Source organism: Lonchura striata, chromosome 6 (assembly GCF_046129695.1).
Source record: "Lonchura striata isolate bLonStr1 chromosome 6, bLonStr1.mat, whole genome shotgun sequence".
NCBI classification, from domain to species: Eukaryota; Metazoa; Chordata; class Aves; order Passeriformes; family Estrildidae; genus Lonchura; species Lonchura striata.
This window is the reverse complement of record NC_134608.1, coordinates 42,210,691-42,234,662: the sequence shown is the minus strand read 5'-3', so window position 1 is coordinate 42,234,662 and position 23,972 is coordinate 42,210,691. Positions and strand designations below refer to the sequence as shown.

The 23,972-nt window shown below is 34.1% G+C and overlaps 1 long non-coding RNA gene across 1 annotated transcript in view; it reads left to right on the top strand.

Moving 5' to 3' along the window:
• The window catches only part of LOC144246390 (uncharacterized), a 66,377-nt gene extending 47,024 nt beyond the window's left edge, over positions 1-19,353 (top strand). Inside the window, exons 2-3 of the long non-coding RNA XR_013340107.1 lie at positions 17,284-17,470; positions 19,267-19,353. This is a non-coding gene — a long non-coding RNA (uncharacterized LOC144246390). The remainder of the gene's footprint in view (positions 1-17,283; positions 17,471-19,266) is intronic.
• The last annotated feature ends 4,619 nt before the right edge of the window (positions 19,354-23,972 follow it).

Here is a 23,972-nt window from a genome sequence, read left to right as displayed (position 1 = left end):
GCCACATTCATTTGGACAGAAATAAAAAAAGAGTGCAAAATATGTACTTATTAGGTCAATTCTCAATGGATACCTAGCTTGCATGAAAACTACCATTCCACAAAAACTATTAAGTGTATAGAGAGAAACCACAGATCAAAATCCATAAAATTCAGAGGTAATTACCTAATAGTTAAAATATCTGGGAAAAGAAATTCAAGATAAAATTACTGTTATCACAATGAAAACCACATAAAATATGTTGAGTTTATTATCTTTTTCCTTCTCCATTTTGTCCCTCTCAATTTTCAATCAATCCTCTCTCCAAAATAGGGCTCAATCACTTTGCATTTTATACATAATTCCACTAATTCTTCCTCCAGTACCTGAACACATTTAGGAAGATATCATATCCTTTAACCGCAGCTGAGATACTTGCTGAGTTAAAGCTGAGGATAAATGAAATAAATACTTCAGATTCTTGTTCATTAATAGGATTTTCTCCCTAAAGTAGAGAAGAATATTTTATCTGAGATTAAACTTAAAATTCCAGTGGTCTTAACTGGTACACAATTTTTGACTAAGCTCAATGCAGAGATAAGTCTTCCTTATGGGAATATATTTTAAAGTACACTTAAGATGTAGGTATAGAATTCTCTTCAGTTTTAAACTCTGAAAACATCATATAAGATGCACATTTGTACTATAGTTGTATTAGAATTGTCTTGTTAAATTGGTAGCTGTTCTCAGTGGTACAGGATAATGGCATGCAAAATTTTGTGTGTATTCTTGTTTTCTGAGGAGATAGTGTCTCCTATGGGGCTTCATTTTCCACTATTTTTATGCCTATAGAATTCTCCTTGCGACACCAAATGCCAATTTAGGAATGAATGTAAGTCTATGATGCTAATTCTGGTTTTGTTTAGGGACTTTCTGTGGATGTTTTCCCCCTGCTCATTTGTGAGTTTTTTGGTTGTTGTTGTTGTTGTATAAAATAATATATTATTTTCTTCTTGTTTCTAATAGAATGCCCTTGATCTCACCCTAAATTACATTGTAGAAATTTAACCTGTTTCTTCTGCTGACTGAAATCTTCTGGTCTGTATTGACAAAAGTCTATATATTTAAAACTACCCTCTGGGGTGCACAGGAATTTGACAGATTTACTGAGTGAAAGCCCTGATTCTGCCAGCTGTTTAGTAGTTTGCTTTAGCTAAATAAAAACAAAGTCCAGTGGAGGGCCACAGAGGTGGCTAAGAGACTAAAATATCTCTCTTATGAGGAGAGACTGTGGGAGCTGGGCCTGTTTAGTCCAAAGAAGACTGAGGAGGGGATCTAATTAATGCATATAAATATCTCAAAGTCAGGTGCCAAGGGGATAGTGCATCCAGTTTTTGTGGTTTGAAAATCCCAGTGACGCAAATACTGACAAAGAGAGTATGCCATATATATCAACAGATGTCTACATTAAGAAATTTGCATGCTTCATTTCAAAACATGGCAGTATGTGAAGAAAGATGCTCAGGGCTTAAAATATCTACTCCAGTTATAAGGGAATAAGGGGATCTGCAAATCCTATCTATTTGAACTGTGTGTTCTTATATTTTAAGTAGCCTAACCTACAAAGTAAACTAGCCTAGATATTTGTATTTAAGTATATCCTATCAAACATTCTTCAGCAAAAATTCTGTTCAGCATATAAAATAAAGTGATGCAGCCCAAGAAAAATAAAGCCATCCTTAATATCCTGAAAATACTTAATGATCAGAAAAATGTTTTCTTATAATTCTTCTTCTTATTGCTCTAAGAGATGCCTTAAAAGAATGTTGCTTTAGAACATGCAATTCCATTTCTCTGTGCACTCCCAGCATGGCTTTGTGATTGCTGAGGTACTGTCACAGATGGGCAAAATGCCAGACTGCAGTGCAGGGAGCACAGGAAACAATGTGAGGCCAAGTATTCAGACTTATAAAGTTCAGGGTATTTACTGAATCAACACCCTCTTTATAGTGTCTCTAACCATAAAATAAATAGCACCTGGAGGGGAACAGAACATAAGTGAATTTATCAATGTTTACCCTGGTGTCAAGAAAGTGGTGCTTTATTTATTTAAATTTTCACACAATCTCTTTTCCAATTATTTAGTTTAGATTGCTGGTGTCAATGAGTAAAATATGAGAAACCGGAGCACTATTATGTCGTTATCAGATTAATTTAGATGTTTAATGATAAATATTCAATTATATTACATCTTCACTTCCCCCTCTTCTAATTTAATCTTGCCTCTAAGAGGAGATAAAGTAAAGTTTATTGGCATCTCACTTCTGAGACTACTCTGCAAATATAATTTCTCTCAATACAGAGTGAAATTAGATCACCCACATGGCTTTACTGAGTATTTGATTGAGATAATTTGATTTTAAATTGTTACTTTTAATGTAGAATACCTTTTTTCTATTAAAATTGTATTATTAATAAATTATAGTATGCAAACAGAATAATGGAAACAATTACTGGATCTTCTATGTGAAAGTGTATAATTTCAACACCTGGCATGCAGAATTCAGACCACCTTTTCTAAAATCTTTTCTGTGGCTTTTTCAGGCATTCCAAAAAAGAGTTCTTTAACTGAGATTCCATACATTCCATATATATTATCATGTTTGTTCAACAAAAACTGTATTAAAATTCCAAGCATGCAAGATTCTTTAATCATCAGCTCAAACCTTCCTAATTAGAATATTCTAATTAAAATAATTAGTCTCTCTCCCAAAGGGCTAGCACATTGATCTGTATTACTTCTATATAAAACCGTGAACTAATGCCCTTTCCAAGATGAAGACCTATCAATAATAAAGGACCAAGAATTAAATGCTGATTAAAGAGGGTTCTAGTTCTGCATGTAATTTTATTAGCAGGTGTTTGTATTAATAATGTTCTGCTGTTATTTTATCTTTCATACCCACAATCTGCTCTGTGTCTGTATCTACCTAATGGTTCATGACGTGTCTGCTTTATTTGGTGCACAGAATTGTGTCATAATGTGGATATCTCTCATTTTCTTTCTCCTCCTCCTCTTTCTGCTCAAACAAAAACCCACTAGTCTGAGGGAGAATTTCCAAAATGGAAAGTGTCAGGAGAAAATTTCAGACTGGACAATTATTGTTTAGGAACTGAAAACTATACAGCTAATGGTAGGCAAATTTAATTAAAGACAGAGCTTGCCCTTCAGCATTTGTGTACTGTGGGCTGAGCCACCATCTGTGGAAGGTTGCATTTCAACTCACTGCACATATATTAAATCAAGAAATAATGAATAAAACAGCTGTAATATTGGGGTGTTGGGTTTCTCTCTGCCTCTACAAAAGTAATTGGACATGAAAATGTTCCAGGGAAAAAAAAAAAATTAGGTGAATATTCAAACCTGCTCAGCTCTGCTCATTGTTTTTACAGCATCTGAACATTAGAGAATGCTGATTTATGCAGGTTTAACATCCTTCTAACAGCATATTTATAAATGTCTTTATCTAAATGTCAACATCAATTTCAGTGGAGTATTATTTTGATTTTAAGTCTTGATCCTGGGAGTCTGGTATCTTGTGTCTATTTTTGTTTTTCTGCAGACTTGCTTCCTGGTTTGCACTCACTCTTTTAAACAAAATATTTAGAAACTTCATATATATTCCTAAATTCAAGGATAAGCAACTCACTGTAGAGTTTTCAAAAAAACTTACAGACCTGAATCTTCTTTAATGAACCTGGAAAATATTCTACAATATCAAGAGTCAACACTTAAAAAGGGAAAAGTGTAAATTTTCCTTTCTATATTTTCCAGGTTATCACAGGACGCTCCACTTTATTACAGAAGGTAAAAAAATGCTTTTGTTTTTCTTGATAAATAGCTTGTTTTCCAGTCTCTTTTTTCTGATTATCAGTATATCTGAAGCAGATGTGTTTTTTCCAACTTAAAATTATTTTAAAACAAAATGTTTTTATGCTATAAATACACCCTTTTCTTAAATTCAATAAAGTAGTATTGCAAACAATAATTTTTATCAGTAAGAGCAGCCAGTACAATAGGACTCCACTACAATAAAGCAACCATTATGGAATTTGTCTTTAAAATCTAAATAATAATTCATCTGTTTGAAAAGGAACACTGCCACCCTCTGTGCACACATTAGCTAAAGAATCTGAGATGAAAAAATCCAGTGTATCTTTCCCAACACAATCAGAAACACACAGGAGAGGAAGAGCAGCAGAATGAAAGCAACTCAGGTCAGAGAAAGAGTGAATATAAAGAAAATTTGGGAAAATATTAAACAGGGTTTTTTTTTACAGCTAATTCCACCAAAAGCAAGAAAAATTTATCTTCTGCCTTTCATTCTGAAGTTACTCTGCTTGTCCTTGTCTAATGCTGGAAATATTGTAATGTAGGTATTCCTTGCAAAATTATGCAGAAATTTCCATGTTAAATCATCAAGAGAATTCAACAGAGAAATTCAGATTCTGCTCACTTACAGCTACAGGTGGTGAGATTCTTTTCAGGGCCAAGGATTCATCAGTGTTTAAACTGATATGGTAGCAGCTGAAACAAATTTCTTCAACTTTACTGAATTCTATTTTTTCAAATAACATCACTCTACTGTTCCTTGTGTTGAGACAGTAGGAAAGCATCCTGAGTGTTTTTGAAATTAATGCAAGTTGCAGGCTGTGCAGAGGGACTGTCATGCATGTGATATCTGGGTAACTAGTGAATTACTATCTTAAATGCACTGAGTCCAATTATATGTTTCTGACTGGAAGTGAACAAAAAGAATTCATATTTTTAAACTCTGTGACAAAGTATTAACAAGCCTCTGAAGCATTTAGGAACCAAAACTTCAATTGACATGGTTAATACCTGTATTGTTCTTTGAATATTTTTATCTATACAATTTAGAAGGAAAATAGAAGTTATAGATAATAGTTACCTTAGACATCTTGTCATGCTCATAAACAGCCACTTGTTCACTGATGTCCCAGAATCAGTATTATGCTGTGAATATCTAGTAAGAAGCATCTTTAGAAATTCCTTTATGCTTTAATACAGAGTTTGGCAGTAGCCTTGCAGAAGGAAGAAAAAATCAGAATACCTTACATAAGAGCAAACATACAAACAAAAAAATAAAATATTACATGTAGGAAATATAGGAATATTTTCATATGAAGGACATTATTAAAGTCAAAACTGAAGGATGATTAGAACAGTAATTACACTTTCTATACCCTTGAATGGGGAAAAACCCAAATTCATAGGATCAATATTTTCTGCAAATTAATTTTAAACATTTCTTTAACAATTTCTTTTATGCACTGGTTTGATATGTCTAGACTTTACTTTTAGAGTTATATGGTGGTAAGATTTAATTTAGAAGCAAAAGTTGTTTTGAAATGAAAGCTTGACAGAGTTGATTCTGTGAGAAAAACACACTATACTCATGGAGATTTTTCTTAGTAAAAGTTGAATGTTATTCTTATTAGAATTTAAAAATTGTTAAAATCAAAGCTTGATAGAGCAAAATTAGGTTTTATTAAGTATCTTATGGAACAAAATGTTTCTTCCCTTTCAAGACAGAGCTGTTAAAGAAACCTCTTGTGGACCTTTAAGACAGTTTTTCATTGAGTACACCTAGAAAAAGGTATGCTAAATTGAATTCTTGTCTCATGTGAAAATAGAACTTCTCAAATGGGAATAAATCTATGTGGTACATGGCATTTTACAGGACTGAGCTGAAATCCCCTGCCATTATGAGAACAAGGCTTTCACAGAACCACTTTTGCTTCAGACAGTCCAATTTTGCAAAATTTCAAAAAATACACAGATAACAGAAGAGCAATAGTGTAACTTGTAGAAGCAAAAAATCTAGGGCAAATATGCCTTCACTGAGATTAAAGGTGGCATTTATGATTGTCTCTGGGGTTATGCTGCACAGAAATCTGTGTAGTCACAGCTAGAGTTCTCTTCTGTCAGGTGTGCAGGCAGTGTTCTCTTACATCTTCCCAGCTGGAAACTTCTTCCAGGAAGAAGGAGATGAACAGAAGGAGTAAATGACTGACTGTGTGCACAGTGCCACACTCAGAGCTTGGGATTCTGTGACCTGGGACACACCTTAGATGGACCAGACATGTTGACATTGGATGGACCGTGCCCAAATGCGTGGAGCAAAGTTGTTCTAGGTTGCAACCTGGCTGGGTTTCTTAGCAGGACTTTAGATTTGGTGAGGGAAGAGGATGTTGTTCTGAGTGCCAGAGGAATCAACAGGGAAGTACCTGTCAGTTGTCCCAAAGGAGTTAAGAGAGGGCTCCCCCACCCCGAGGTGAAGAGGTGGATTTCCCACCTGAAGTGCCTCTGTACCTGGGCATGCAGAGGGTGGAGTCCCTGCCCTGGGGGGCTCAGGGGGGTGTCAGCTGGGTCTCACAGGTCTCTTCCAACCCACACCATAATCCTAATCACACCATTGTAAATCTGTCTATTTATATCCCTGTTTGTGCAGGATTTTTCTGCTGGAGTATGACAAATATTAGAAGATCCTCAACCCACAGTTCTGCCATTGGAAAGTTGTAGTGCATTAATAACTGAATTCTGTCTAGCGGCGACACTGCTGTCATTACACAGGGACATTTTGACTCATGGTTGTCCACAAATTGGCATCTATTCTAGCAGCACATGTTCCCCAGTGTGGTAGCTCATCTCCCCTGTCTGTGTGCTGTCAGTTTATCACCACTTCAGCCTGGTGAAGGCTACAAAACACATGGCTAGATGCCCTTTCTGCATCTGGGAGCAATACTATATAGCAATAATTCTGTTAATAGAACCTACTTTCTATTAATTTGTTTTCATTTTTAACATGTGTAACTATATTAAAAAATGACAGCAATAAAAGAGGAAGAAGAATAATTTAATATGGGTAAAAGTGCAGCTTAGTCAGAAATTAAAACCATCATATTGAAATCACAGGTGGATAAAAGCAGTGCTTATTGCTTCCTTTATTCTAGTTTAAATAATTTATCAGCTCTGTACCCTATTTATTGATTCTCTGAGCATGTAGAAGGAGGAGGAATTGAAAATATTTGATGCACTTTCTTCCATTTTTATCAAATTCATGATATGTAATTGATTCATTATTTCAAATACTAGAAGCAAATAATGTTTGCTCCTTCTCCCTGATGGAAACACTGCAGAGTACATCAATACAATTCTTTAGGAAACCTGACATTTTTCAGAAGAAAATTAATTCTTCAGATAAGACATGGAATTTGTACCATCCTTTAGCCTAGACTGAATTTTCAGGAGCATGGCGATTATGTTCTGCCACAATAGGCATGCTATTGCAATTCCAAGTCAGAGTTTTTTTATACTGCAAAATAGAAGTATTATATCTTTATTCTTCCCTTGAATTAGCTCATTATTATTTGCTAGACCTGCAAATACCCTAATGGGGGAAAAAGTATGAAAAAAACAAAAATCCACAAAAATTGTTCCCATATTTCTTATCTCTTCTGATCTTTATAGGCTATGTAATTTTCTTTTAGCTTTTCCTAAGAGTAAGTTCATCATACTCTTCTCTAAGAGAGGACATGCCTAAGATAGTGTTGCACAGGAGATGAGATGGATCTTATTATTCTCTATTTCCTCAGCAGTGTCTTAAAGAGAATCACAGCCAATTTATCAGGTTGCTGTTTGCAAGAATTGGACTTTAACCTAACTACCTTCTTCAAAATTATGTTTGGATTTTTATAAGGTCTCTGTTTATGTTTAAGCATCTTGTCTGTCTGTCTTATTAAACATAAACCTTCTGCTGCCACAAAACTGCATGCTTTTGTTTTGAAACGCAGCAGTGAAATAAGAATTCCCATGCAAACAAAGAAAAAAATCCAGATTAAGGGAGAAATGGAAAAAATTACATATTAGTTTGGTGTCTTTACAAGATTTGAACATTGCTATAACAGAAAAAAAAATTCTTATTTTATTCACTGTTACTAAAATAAAAGTTTTCAGGTGGGAACCAAATCCTTGGATATTATCTATCAATTGCATTGATTACAAAGGAAGTACTCTGACTTACAGTGGCTGGAGGTATCGTCCCGATGATTTCAACAGAAATGGGATAGATCCCTCATTATTGCCACCGAGTAGCAATTTTTCTGTTTGTGACACAGTTTCCCAATCTAAAAGAATAATAATGCTGGCCACCTTACAGATACAGGGAGAAGAGTCCTAGTTCTCTTTTGCAGAACTTCTAGCAGCCTTGAGTGTATTATGCATGTATTGCCATCACCATAACAACAGAAACAAATGAAGGTAGGTAGCAACATGGAGCTCTTCTGTCTGAAGGAAACACAAAGCACATTTCAGAGGATAAAGCCTTGGCAGGCAAAAAAAAAAAAAAAAAAATTCTATGTCTACTCAGAGCTCACTTGAACCAACAGCAGACTCAGTTATTAGCTGAGACAAGTTTTCACTTGGAAGAACTGAAGAGGAAAAGTGGCTTATTTTTAAGCCACTTTATTGGTCCCCCAATACTGCAAATTGCAGCACTGTGCATGGAGTGCCAATTTAGCTTCAAAGAAACCAGGTATCACATCAAAAGCACTGTAGTCATAGCAGCACAGCAATTGGCACAGAAAAAATAAAATCCTAGTAAGTAGCTTATTTCAAGGTAAGAAGAGCACAAGGAGTCTTTTTGTGCTGCTGTGCTGTACACTAAGGAGATGCCCCTTGGTTTGGGTCAATACCATAACTGAGAGTGTTTTCTGTTGTACTGGGTGTCTGGAGGGGGATGGAGACAGTAACCTTTTTGTGACACCTTCTCATTCCCTTCACATACTTGAACATGCTTTGTATAAGAAAAAGTTGTGTTTCGGGTATTTGCATTTTAAGAAGTAATATTTCACTTCCTGGAACATTCTGGTACAGAGAGAATATTTTCTTTTCTTAAAATCCATTTCCTCTAGTATTTGTTATTCTGTAGTTTTACTGTTTAAGAATCCTGACAGTTCTAACTCAGATTTTCCATCAATAAACACCAAATAACCTGTGTTGGAAGTAATTATATAAGCTTTTTCTCACCCCTAGGTTCTTCTGAAATAAAATCTTTCAGATAGCCTCTCAGGGCAGATTTGTTTCTTTTATCTCTAAACAGTGCCAAGCAGCTGGGGCACGGAGCTAAGTATAAGCACATTTCTTATTGCATTGTCAAAAAAATGTATAAAACTTAGACATTCACACATCATAGATAGAAATAAATATGTGCTATTTTGATGTCCCCACTCAAGTATATAAAGTATACTTAAGTCTATAAAGATTTTCTCCAGCTACACTGACATATAAGGCCCATACACAAGATTTGGATGCTGTAGAATACTATAGATCTATTGACTCCCCTTGAGAAGTTACGCAAAAAAAAGTTCATTCAGGTAGCAATATTTTTGCTGCTATTTTATAGATTAGAAGTATTTCTTTATTTTTTTCAACTAGTTCCATCATTTCAAATATAGATTTCATTACAAGAAATAATAAATTTAAACTATGGAAAACTTTTCTGAAATATCCTTTTATCCTGTCAAATGTCAATAACGAAAATAAATTGGTATGGCCTTAATTCCATTGAGGTTGAACTAAGCCAGTAGTACACCATCACTAAAGACTCGAATTATACATCAGATGATTTAAACAAACAAATGGCAAGTCCAGCTCTAATTTTATCATTTATTAAAAAAATCCAGAACCCAAAACCCCCACAAAACCAAAACAAACAAAAAAATTATATCTTTTTTTTATTCTGCTTTCTCATTTTCAAGGAGAAACAAAGAAACCCCAGATAAAAACTACTACATCTATTGGTTCTCAGAGATTTCAACATCAGTATAAGAGTTACAGATTTAACAGTATAGTGCATGTAGGCTGAACAGAATAGTAAATCTTAACTTTAATTTTTATCTTCCCTCTCCTACATTTTTTTATCATATACTTCATATAGCTGATAAAAAGGTTGAGAGAGAAACCACAGCTATGTCTTTTTAATAGGGGCACTCCATTTTTATTCAATTTATATGAAATGAGAAGTAAAATCTTCATGTCACTCAAATAATTTCCCTAGCCAAACTACATGCTCATAAATGTCAATCTTCCTGACAAAATTTTTAAAGCACCTTTTCATTTTGTTTAATATAATTTGTATTTTATGGAGCCTTACAACTATAAAAAGTACAGGCAGTTTTTATTATTGAATCTCAGTGATTTTTTAAGTTAATGAATTCTTACAGCAGTAACCTCTTTACAAGACTGGAATTTTTCCTCAGTGTCAGTATGTGTTTCTTTTCTTCTTGCTTATATAGTGAATTTTCTACAAATAATATTCAAGGAGATTTTCTTGTTTATTAAAATAAATTGGCACATGACTGTTAATTTCTTTGAATAAGGATGTAACTGTAAAATTTTTCAGGTGACAACATTTTGAGCAGCACAAACCTTCTAAATTATTTCTTCATTAATAACTAAGAAAGAGGAAATGGTGTTCAGGTCGGTTAGATTTGACATTATCAACTTGCTGACCGATTTTGAATGGCATTTACAATGTGTTCTAGGAAACCTTTCATCACTTGAGTATTTTTTACTCAAAACTTGCTGTATTAAAATTACCCCTCTTATGAACTGGATTGCAACTGGCCCAAGGGCTTTTGGGAAACAAACAGGATCCATTGCATGAGTTGAACTAGCTGGATCTTTGGGTCATAGAGAAGATTGTATGGCTTCTGTACCTTATTTGTCCCTCAGGTGTTAAAGATGTAAGAAGAATGAGGAGAGATGGATCTATTAATTCTAACAGCCAAATCACTGATATTAGTTGTAGTTTAAAATTTATTGTTAATTTTTTGTGTGGCCGAGTGTTCAAGAGGAAATTAGTTCCTAGCTTAAGATTTGAGAATCATGCCCCAAGTTGCTGAATCTCAGCTATTTGCATCGAGAGAAGGTGTGGAATTAGTTATCAAATAAATACATTTAAAACATTTTGAAAAACAAAAATGAGAGATGATTCCGTTATCTTGGGTAGACACAAATGCAATTCTCTTCACTGCTTCACTTTCTTTTTTTAGCTGCAATATTTGTGTGGGCCATAACATTTTTAAACACCTGGCAAATCACAGTTAATGATTACAGTATGCTACATACCCATAATTCAGCTCAAAATATTACCAATACATCTTGCCCTGTGTGGGCTTTCACCTGCCATGAAGGTTAGTGCTTGGTCCATATTAATGGATAAGTAATTTTAAGTAATTTTTTAAATGGAAAAGGAATGTCACCCAAAAGGGAAAGGTTCAGGGTGCAAGGAAATCTAGGTCAGTCCAATGAATAGGGTGAATTTAAGTGTTAGATTTATCTCTGTGCTGGTATTGTTGTGAGACAAAGGAGAAATGCATTTGCTGCACAGGATAATTTAGCAATACAGCATAAGGTTATTGGTGATGAGCACCTCACAATGCAAGTCTCCTTCTCAGCCCATGATGGCTGCAGCAAGGACTTTAAACTGGGACAATTGGGTCATAGAACTCCAATTATCTCATGGCTCTCATTTATCTCAGTATGGATTTTCCTCCACATGAACTTCAAGTCTTATTCTAAAATGTGTGATATCTGCATAGTTTGATTGGATCCTACAGATCTTGAGAACACAAGTGTTTTTTTCAGAACTAATCTCTAAATTACTACACAGAAAGATAATGTTGTCACTCTGAAAAGGGAGAGATATTTGATTTAGGAGTAGGACCTTTAAGAAAAGGGGGTTTTTATGAGTCAGATATTTCAGAACATGGAGTAAGTAATTTCTTACTTGATTTAACAATCAGTTCTGAGTTCATTGATTACTCATTTCATTTTGGTGTGTTTTAATTATATTTTATGTAGTATAATACTAGTTTGAATAGACAAAGAGTCTATTTTCCCTTTATCTTTCTTAGGAATTTGGATTCAGCCATTCCAACTTTACCCAGTTCAGTAGGCCTTTGTTCATAGGCAATGTGGAAATATGGCTTGGAATAAGGTCTGACCTTCAAATGAAGCCAATCAAAATACTTTGAGACATGAGTGAGAGTAAATTCTTGTCATTGTGCTTCTTCATGGTTGGTTCTTTAGGTCCATGCATGGTGAGTTTGTGGCAAGTAAACATAGTGGACATTATTCTGCATTAAAAGGGCTGCTGGATTTTACTGTCCTCTCTGCTAAATAATCATGGGTAAGTCATGACTGCTAACTGAGTTCTTAATTATGAGTTCTTGCTTTAAACAAGAAATTAGGTGCATTGGGTGCTTGAAACAAAGAGGATATTAAATTAAGAGTTATGTAATCTTTAGTAGAAAAGATACTTCTTCAGTCAGACATAAAAGTGCTTAAGCCAGCTCAGTGCCTCCTTGAAAGGCTTAAAGATCCCTGTGAAGCATTTCTGATTGTGTGCGTGACCAGCATAGTTTAGTTTTAAGGTTCCAGGCTGTAGGGAAAACACCCCCGTGTTTCCTGTGCAATATCAGAATGGGAATTTTAGATATTTAGAGTGCGGTCTTCTGGTGGTTTGCTGTTGGCTAGATGTCAGGTTCCCACAAAAGCCACTCTGTCCCTTCCCTCTTGAGATGCACAGGGGAGGGAAAATATATGCTCTAAAAACCAAAAAAGTAGGAATGTTGTAGGGAAAAGCATAATAATGTTAATAATATTATCATCTATTCTATATATGCTGCAGAAGTGCTACTCCTATGTATGTAGGAATATTATTTCTCTTATTCCTAATAATATGTATCTAAATAACACGTCAAGAGCTGACTTTTGAATGGAAACTATTTCCTATTTAGAAGTACTTCAAAAGCAATTAAATTCCAGTAGCCATAGCTTTTCTCAGTGTGTCTACACACAGATTGATAAAAGCCTAGAAAACAGGGAAAGTCATATTTTACTTTTGAAAGACAAAGCAGTTTTAAACAGACACACTGAAAAAGTATGAATCAGATTCTCAGGTTTTCAGAGTGCACACTTTGTGCTTTCAGATACTCTGCCTGAGTGGTGAGGTTGCAATCATGCTTTCATGTGAAAAGTGGCATCACAGCTGAAGCAACTGCGAAAGCTCTGTGCAGGTGTTCCCTTTTCAGATCTAGAGTAACCACAAAATCTGGTGTTAAAATATTAAAATCTACAGAAGAATTTGAAATGTGAAAGAGAGCCTGAATCTGGTCTTCAAGAAGTTGGGCACTATTCAGGTTGCTGAAGATATAATGGTTTGGTGGATTACAGAAAACAAAATGAGACACCTGGGTTTAAATAGATCCCAGACAGTGTGATTTTGGGCTGGAGATCATGAGGGTTATGCATAATTCAAAGATACAGTTAAAGGAATTCCTGAGTTTCTAGCACTGTCCACAGTATCACCCAAAGATATATATATTTTATATATATTTATAATATTTTATATTACAATTATATATATATAATATATTATATACTATTTATTATATATAATTATAAATTATAAATGATATAATATATATTATTTCTATATATATCAATTAATATATTATATCTATATATATTAAATTATATATCTGTACCTGGACAGGGACTTTGAGAATCTGAATGCTTTTAATGTTTTTGTTACATTAAAAATAAACATCCTTAACAATGAAGACAAAAAAGCAGAACTCTAAATTAAAATCAGGTTTTGCTTTACCTATAAAATAGCTTTAAGATTTGACTATCAGTTTTTGCTTCATTTAAAGGATTACATTTGTATTGAAATTCACACAAAATTACATATATATATATGTATGTGCATATATATAGATATATTTCTGCACAAAACAAGCTGAACCAATTAATTGACTAAATTTGCAACATGGCAAGTTATCAGGAAAAAAGAAAAAGCAGAAAAAGAAAGAAAAAAGTTGCAGCAGACGTAGTGGAGACTGTATTTTGACATTCATAGACATTATTTGTGTTTGAGTTTGAAATCCATCCTGCAATTCTACCAACATAGTGCTTGTGTTCAAACAAAACTTAGAGATGCCAAGGCCATACTGCTTGTGTACTGCATTTATACAAGAAAGGACTGAACCTAACATCTGAATAATCCAGGTTATGTCCAGCACAGCAGCTGGTGCTTCACTGTGTAACATGTTTGCTGTCATGACATGGGTTTTTAGCTGCACCTTGTCTTCCTGTGTGTTACATTTTGTGATTAGTTAGATCTACAACTATAGACATAAAAACCTTAGAGATCCTTTATGGACATCATTTCAAAATCTGGCTATATTGCAATGAATCCTTATCTAATTTTGAAAAATTCTTAATGACCACTGTCCCAACTCTTTATTGTCACTTGCCAAAAGAAATTTTAAACTGATTTAAAACATTATTTTAAAATTTTAAATCTCAAAAACTCTTGAGACTTTAAACTACACAGATTTTGCCACAAAACATTGTGCCTCTGGCACTGTTTGATATTAGCATGAAGGAGAAATTTGACAAGTTACTCATGCAAAATTTCTAGTTGAATAAATATTCAATAATACTAATAACAAGGAGTCAAATCTTAATTTGAAAAATATTCCTGTACTGTCTTTGTTTTTTTTTTTTTTTTTCCTTCATGAAGTGATGAAATAGTGAAAGAATAAATAATTTTTGGGAAGTGTTTGCTCCGTTTTTCGGTTTGGGGTATTTTCCACACTCTGGAAGTTGCTAGCACAAGTAGTTTTGCTGCTCTCTATAAAAATTGTTTCTTCTCACTTCACAAAACAGAACACAGTGCTATTGAGAAAACAGATTTTACAAGATCACAGATTGCTATTTTACACATTCATATTAAACTTCAGAAAAACAAGTGACTTGTAAGCAATACAGTACACCTCCCTTACCTTGTTCTCTACATTTTTTCAATGAACATATGAAGATTTCCTTGTGCAGGGAAAATTTAAGAAGAAAAATCCTAATTAAACTACTTCAACAAGTGGTCACATTAAAAAAAAAATAGCATAGAATCATTAGCTTCCATAACTTTTCCACCATTGTTTTAGATAAATTGGCTAATCTTTATTTTCAATTACCTTGGTGGCAGTAAAGAGAAGAGCCTGACCAGCGTGAATCTAAGTACTGTCATTTTTGGTAAGGTTAATGTAGAGCAGAGTTGTCATTTATTTTGAAGAATATGTATTGCTATCTGAATTTGCTAGTAAATGTTATTTATTTATTGCTTTTCATCAGTAAAATTTTATTAACTGAGATTGCCATAAAAATGTATTATAGGAGATAGAGGGTTTTTCATTAAAAATTACAACTATTACTGTATTTTCTTTTCTGCTTCTTCTTTACCCGCCCAAACTTGTCTCAGTGATGTCAGAGCACATTCAGAATTGTCTGAAATAAGACCTGACAGCAGTTTTCACCATCATGAAGTGTTTCCATGATAGAATATATATCTGGCGGATATCTAAAGGGATCAAAATTCTAAAGTAAATTGTGAAATGCCAATACCAGTTTCTGAACGCGCACTAAGGAAATCCTCTAGAAATTGTAGTGTCAAATTAATTCCAGTACCTAAGCAAATCTGATATTTGTATCACTGGAAACATCAATTTGCTTTAGGGGAGATGTTGTCTTCAGTAAAACAGACTGAGGAAATAATCAGTGTATTGTGTCCATGGAACTTGCAAAAGTGATGTCTGTTTCCTCTGTCACAAGTCAGTACATTTCCCATAGGGTTATAGTTAATAGGGTGAATGTCTGTAAACAAGATTTAGTCTGAGCTTAAGTATTTGCTACAAATACTTCCAAATACAAATACTTCAAAAAGTATTTTATACAGAAGCCGTAATTTTTGCCATCACTACCACTGATCACGATCAGTTGAAAACCTGCTACATCCTATAAACTGAAATGGAGCCATGTCTGTACCTGGATAGGGGACTTCGAGCTGCCACCTTCCCATTACAGCTTCTGAATACCACTGACTGGGAATATGACAGTCTTTTCTTCGGCTTGCCAGTGAATGTTTGGATAAAGTCCAAAATATACCTGGAATTGCAGATTTGTTGGATGAGACAAAGAGGGCTTTTTAGAAAATTTTACTCTGCTTTTCTTTACAGCATAGACATTTAAAACCTATTTTTCTGGCTAAGTGCTTACTAATATCTCTTTTGTTCCTTTAGAATCTCTACCAGAATTGTCAGTAGTTAGTAGTACAGTAAAGGTGCTATTCTTTCTGTGGTTCTAAACACTTGACTAATTCCTGAATTCCTGCTGTAATAAAAGCTGCATTCCAACTTGAAATGGCTGTTTAACACTAATGGTTTGAGTTATACCTAATATAGATTTGCACACAAAGTGTTTTGGGCAAATATCATAGCTGGTTATGATTCAATTTCATATATTAATAAATATTGAACATGCATCGTACTTATATTCATTCATATTTGCAATGAACTGCCAATGAAAAAAGCTTAAGGAAAAATACACTTCAGAGATTAAACAATGATATATAACAAATACTACTTAAGAAGGTAATAAGTTCAATTCAATTATATAGCTGTTTTAAAACCAGACTGTTGTTTTGTGATCTGCATGTAATGAATGTCGTGTTTTCATAGTTTGGTGCCTACACCCCAGCAGAATACCAGAGTTCAGTAATTAGGCTTTACTTTTGGCAGGCCCAGATGATATCTTAGCTTTGCTTCTAAATAACTGCCCTGTTTTCTAGACATTCATAGTAAATTCCCCCAGAACCAAGAAGAATTTTTTTGAAACTTCAATTTGCAGTGATGTCATTTTGTAGATGTTGAGTTAGTGAATGAACTGTTGAATTCCTGAGAAAAACATCCATCAGACGTTGCATTGGCTCTAAATGTATAAAGGACTTTAAAAATTTCACTACTGAATAGATTGGGTTTCATAAACTTTTTTTCCTTTAACCTTTATCAATTTAAACAATGGCAATTGCAACTAAATACTTATTTGCCCTTGGTACCAAAGTTCTATCTGTAATCCTGCTCAAAATCTCTGATGTGATACATTTGACATTTTCCCATGGCTCTCATCAAGTTCAAAACTTGTTCCAAACCTATGCCCTTATGCTTTACTTTTTTTTTTTTTTTTTTTTTTTTTTTGTCGTTGTTCCTCTTCTCAGCCCTTGGTGCCAATGAGTAATTGGCAGGGTTTATTGGTCTTCTGCGCTAGCAGTTACAGGGTTTGCTTTCCCAAACTGCTTTATTCCTCTCTTGGCACAGGACAATGTGTACCCTTGGCCCTCTGCACACAGCGTGGAACAGCCCCAGCAGCAGGCGCCGAGGTGGCAGCAGCCGGTTTGGCAGCAGGAGAGGCAGCATCAGGAGCCTCGGCAGGAGCAGAGAACGCTTTTTGTGCTCTCACTGCGTCACAAAGCCAACATGCTCGCGGCTTTCGTGTGCGAAGGAGGTACTTCTGCTTTGATTAATTCTGTTTCAATTTCTCTCCATGGAAATTCTTATTTAAAGAAGGAAAAGAGGATGAAAGCTATTTTTTAATGTCTTTTTAAAAATGTATTTGAGTCCTGCTATGCAGGTTTCTCTTGCAGAAGTACTTTGTAAGTGGAACCCACACACTTCTTTAAATAGATCAGCCACAGTAAATGAAATTAATAAAGTAGAACAGCACAAAAACAGAAACTGGAGATGAAAATAACAGTGTAAAATACTTAGTGCTTTCTTTTAATGAAAGAAAATATTACAGTAGTTTTTCTAAGCCACTTAAAATTTGCCAAGTGAAACAACTCATTGCACTTCCCTAGTGAGATTGTTCTGTTATTTAACAGATCTCAGGAAATGTGTATTTTATATTCATTTTATGCTTTCACCCTCAATTTTACCATAAGCAGTGCTTTAACCAACTAATAATGCTCCTATGTGGAGTGAACCATTTAAAAATTTAAAGCCTTTTCCTCATTCTTTTTAGAAAAATGATTTCATTACAGGAAAGTTCTGATGGAATAATAGGTTGAATCAAATTCCTACTGTAATAATTTTACATGAGTCATAAAAATAATGAAGACTGCTGATGACAGCATTCCATTGATTTGTATAAAACAGTCAGTATTAAAAAAAAATCAAGTAAATTTTCACATATTATGATTATGTTGTGAATTACTCATACAGTGATGTCTTGGGTCTTTCACCAGATCTAGATATTTTTACCTTCAGTATACTTCAAAACAGTTTCCAACATTTCTACTTCTGTATAATAAGTGCACATTTATATGAGTTAAACAGTTTGAACCCAAATGAGAGATATCTGAAATGCTTTTAGTCTCCCAGTTCAGTTGGAAATCACTCTTACCTATAATTAATCACAACTTTGTTGTACCATTCCTTCATTCTAGCATTGAAGTATGTTGAGCAAGGTCCCACCTGATAATTTATAAGAAAAAAACTATATAAGTATTTATATCAGGATCAAAGGTTACTGTATAAGTGAGAATAAATTAATTCTACCCCAGTATAAACATCAGCATTTCTAGAACATTACTTAAGGTGTGTTAGGGTGTGAGGGAGGTCTCTTTTTTTCTTACAATACAAAAAGTAGTTACCGCCTGTGTCTTGCAACATATCTGTAAATAACAGCTTGCAGCAATTATGTTGGTGTTCTACTGCCATGCAATAAAATGAAATGCAGCAGTATGACTTATAGCAGAACACACCGTTTTGGTTTCTACAGCTGATAAGCAGAGAAGCATCCATTAATAAACTTCATCACATCTTTATGGAGAGGCAAATAATCAGGATTTGCTTGTGCAAAACAGGAAAGCAGTGGGTATTTTTTTATAATGATATTTGCCTAACAGAATGGTACATTTAAAGGTCAGCTTAGTAATGGAAATAAGATTTCAAGAGAGAGGTGTTCCTTTCCCTTTGTTGTACTGGCACACAGACAGTAGAGTATTGAGTTTTAAGCAAAATCTTACCATTACCACTTCTTCAAATATGAGTTAAAAAAAAAATAAAATCAAACCAAAAGAATTCTTTAGCATCTCTTCTACAGAAAAAAAACATATAAATCAATAGTTTTTGGAGAGTGAATTTGCAAAGACAAAACCAATAAAAAATCAGATCACATGTAAGTACTAAGCATGTCTTTTAATATTGAGTTTATGAATAATAGTAAAGCAGAACTGAGTTCTGGTACTTCTTTCTGTTTGGGTTTTTTTTTTTTTTTTGGTTTTTTTTTTTTTGAGATAGGTGGAAATTGACTTAAAGAGTATTTGCATTTTTCTCCATGCTTCTGCCCTGCCCTACCCCTATTTTCAGTTCGTTGGAAAAAAAAAATCAGAGGTGAGTAGATATGAAAATTTTTCTTTCTGTATTTCCAGAATGAAAAAATTCATGTTTTTTTCTCAAGACAGATGTTTTGTCTTTAGCTCAGTTCCTATGGTTACAAAATTCTTCAGTACCTTCTGTAGCAAACCAATATCAACTGTGAAAGTCTCAAAAATAAAGTACTTGACTGAAAAGAGATAGCACAGAAACAGGCCTAGGGGCATATCTAGAGCTACAGTTTTAGGAGAATAATTTCTCAAGGTTGACAAAACTAACATGAAACGTCTAGGTCCAATAAGCAAAGCAATTAAAGACAAGGGGGAATAAAATCAGTGACTCTATACCTGCTGCTTGACTCTTGCCCTGTATTTCATTCTGTTAGAATGCTGAGAGTTATCTTGTTAAAGCAATGAAGGATACTGGATCTAAGATAATATGGGTCAATCAGGAAAGCCTCTCAATTTTTACAGAACTGGTAGTAGTCTGGTCTGTTCTTTCATGCTGATCCTTGGGAAAGAAATTTTCTGCCCTACTTCTTGAATTTTCTTTGCAATTGCTTTACTGTCTGCAAGCACTAGGATTTCACAATTTTCTCTGCTTTTCCCTTCAACATTTTATTTTTGTAAGCATCCCCGGTACTGTTGTCTCTTCCTGGAAATACCTTTGCTGAATTTCTCCTGCTTAGAAAGGCCTTTTCCCTTCTCTTATCTAATCTCAGTATGTTTTTCTTTACCATAAGGGTCATTTCCTCTGTTGTAAGACATATTTAGTCAGCCTTTAATAAGAACAGAAGTCTTCATTCTATATTACTATCTCTCAAGTTTTCCTTCAGTGCTATGGCTGCTTTCCCTCATTCCTTTGTTTCCTCTAAACACAAGATGTTCAGTTCCTTTTTGCTTTATCAAGAGCCTGAAGTTCCAGAGGAAGGAGAACACAAAAAAAATCATATCTAAGTCACTCAAAACTATTTCAGCACTTTCACAAGAACTGCATAGAGTTTTGTTACTTAATGATGACAGCCTCAGTTCTCTTTCTGAAGGCCTTTCACTGCTTCTAGAATTTGCATCAAATATCTGCAAATCTTCAGAAACAGATTTAAAATATTTACAAGGCTTGGAGTGTTTTACATTTACTGTCACCTTGTAACATTATTGATCTTGAATGTGGGTGCTTGCCTTGATTTAGCAGTGCTTAAAATATTTAATGTCTATAGTTTGCTTTGAGTATAACAAAATGAAAGAAAGCATCATAAAGGAATAAAGAGTAAATTAACATGTTTCTAAAGAAAAATAACTTACCTCATAGCATGTAATGTAATATTCTCACATAATGCTCACTGAACAAGCCTTTAAAAAGATTTCTTGGAGAGATAAATTTAGAAGCACAGAATGAAGGAAGAATATGTTAAGAATGCAAAAAATCTCTTCCAATAAGCAACAGACAAGAGGTGAAAAATGTAAAGGACTCTAAAGGGTCCTGTAGTTGTGCTTTTACTAAATCAGAGTTTTTAAAGATCACAGTTATAGGCTTCCCTTATTGATATTATTACTACTGTTTGTCTATATTTATATAGTAAGGATAAGATTGTTGCCCATGAAATATCTGCCAGACAGATATACAATTACCTCTGTAGTTCTGTCTGCATATGAGATACACCAGGTACTATATCTGGAACCAAAAGTGCACTAAGCACTTTATAACTGCAGAAGAGTGCAGATAAACTGTGAAAAATACCTTTGTCAAAGTATTCATCTACTCTAAATCTTAGCAATTAAGGTAACCTGTTGCTTCTAATGTCATTAAGAATATAGTAAAAAAAACCCTTTCATTTTTGTATCTATAGGGATTTTAAAATTGAGCACCCCTACCTTCTTTGGAGCCTGAAGCCATTTTTGCTACACCAGAGCAATTGAGTTTAAGGACCATTCCTCCCTTCTGCTTTCATGCATGTGTAGAGCTGAGGAAAAAGTGATCACTGCAAACACGAAACTATCTAGACTTTGGAGACCACCATAATTTAACATGTGCTACTACAACATCCTTCAGTTGCATGATTTTTCACTCTAGTTTATATATATGTGATATAGGAAGCAGAAGTTCAAGCTCCTAGTGCTTGAATCACTGGTTTATTATCCACTTGTTAAAACTGATTGCAGTGGTGATGTTTTTATTTTTTTCCAAATATGGAAGTTTATATTTGAGTTTATACCCATCATGACAAACAAAAAATCATGAAAGTGGCAAAATCTTCCATAAGATGTCTCTTCCCCAGTTTGATTTGTCAGTCTGTCTTCTTAGGGTCCACTTGAATGTCTTAGAAAGAGATTGAAATATTTCATGTGTGGTAGAAAATAGGCTATAAAATTATGCAGTTAGGAAAAATTAATTTATTTTCTGCTAGCTTGTAGATCATTGAATCTCATTATTCTTCTCTTTCTTCCAGTATCCATAAATGGTGAGCTGTGGCAACTATAGGTAGGATTTTGGAATTTTTTTGTAATGCATTTAGCATGTGTTTAAAAGTACAAAACTATAATAAAACTGTTTTAAGAACATAGGCAGCTTAAAGTGGTTCATACTGTCTTTCGAATGCGATAACTTCCTGAAATGAAAATCAAAGAGAAGAAAAAAAGAGCAAAAATAAAATAATAAATTACACTGAAGTTAATGCAGCCATGATCCCCAAACTGGTGTTTTGCTTCCTAGGTCTATCAACCTACAAGTGCAAGATAGCAAAAAAAAGTTGGGTTCATATTTTCATGTGTTTCTAAGCAAGCAGGTTTGAACAAGCAGGTTTTATGAAAATTTTCTGCAACAGGTTTATTAATTTCTGGATGATATTGTATCAATTGAAACTAATCCATCATGAAGGTAGGGAGATCTGATACTTCTTTTATCCTCCGGAAGGGTGTGCATGAATCAGTAATTACAAAGCATTGCTCAGCTCCTTCATTTACTTTCATCTTGTGAGGAGATTAATAACCATCCTTGAGACACCACCTGCTTCCCATTCATCAAAGGGATGCCAGGGGCTGGAAGTTCTGGTGGATGACTAAGGGCAAGGCAAGGTTTTATGAGCTAGCAGCACCTTTGGACTCAGGGAGGAAGAGGAGGAGAAACAAATGCTAGTCTGTACACTGGAACCTCCCAAACATTCCACCTCCTTATTTTGACACAGGTTTCTTGTCCTTCTCTGCTTAGCTGGTTGCCCAGACCTAAGACAAAGAGATTGTTCTGTTTCAAAGAACTGTTGCTTAATTTCCTTTGAATGTCTCTCCCTTTGCTCACTTGTCACACCTCAACAAACAACATGTAAAACTTATTGCAAGTAGAGTATTGTGAGTCATGAATTTAAATTTGGAGAGGCATTTTGCATTTCATATCTCTATTTCTGTGACTGCATCAGATTCATGCATCTTTCCATTTCAATTTAACTTTCGACATGACATTCTTTTATTACTTCTGTTCAAAGTTTCCCCAAAGTCAAAAACAAATATTTAAGTACTGTGTGATGTTTCCTTTGGATTTATTTTTAATCTTATTTGCTGTTGATGTTTCTTTTTTTGCCACTTCTCAAATATGAGTAAAAGATTGAATATCTTGGGTAACATATTAAGTGATTAATCTATAGTTCATGTGTCATTTATATTTCTCCAGACGATTGAAAGGATTATTCTTCATTATCTTAATAGCACCTGGGTTTAGATCTGTTCTCAGTTGCAGTGAAAATTATGACATTGGACCCAATAAGTTAAGAATTATGAAAAAGGGTTTCTTGCAGATCACTGAAATTACTTATGGTTCACTGTTGATGCTAGTAATATAGATAAAAGATTTTTAAACTTACATTCATATTTACATACAAAAAGAACCCCATTTGTCTTAATACGCTTGAAACTTTGTTGAGTTTTCTATATTTATATTCAGTAAGGTGCGCAAAATAATGTCTTGAATTATTTTTTCCAAATTTCCCAGTTTGCATTCTTTAGTTACAGTTCAGCTGCCAGGGTTGAGCACCACATAATACTATATATATTCCCAAAGAGGAATTTTGTAAAGTGCTTGTTCTGATGGTTAAAATGTATATTTTGAAGTTCATTTATCTCACTATTTTATTTTATTAGCAAGGAAAAAAATGAAATTATAATGTATATGTTCACTTGATAAGACATTTCACAAAATACTATTTTCAAATACTTATAGTAGTTTTCAAAGATGAAATTTGCATTGTGTTATTCTAGTCATGGTATGAAAAGAACTCTTCTTTGCACTGTGGAACTATTATCTGTTACTTTGACTGAAACAAAGTAATTTTCAAAATATGATTACTGATTATTTTCTGCAAGCAGCCTACAGTGAAAATTGCTGACAGAAATTATCTGACAAGATAGAAAAATAGATAGTTTGTTTCATAGAATGAGAAATAATCATGTGTAGTAGAATAAGTAAAAATAATTGCTATTACACTTTTCAAGATTAGTACAGTTCTAAAGGAACTAGCGGTTTTTTTCTTTTTACTAAATTGTGAAACTTGATTTGCAATAGGATCTTAAAATAAGGTTCTCCAAAGGTAGTCAGTTTGGAATAATAAAGTTTTGCAAGAATCATTTATTCATAAATTATTGTTA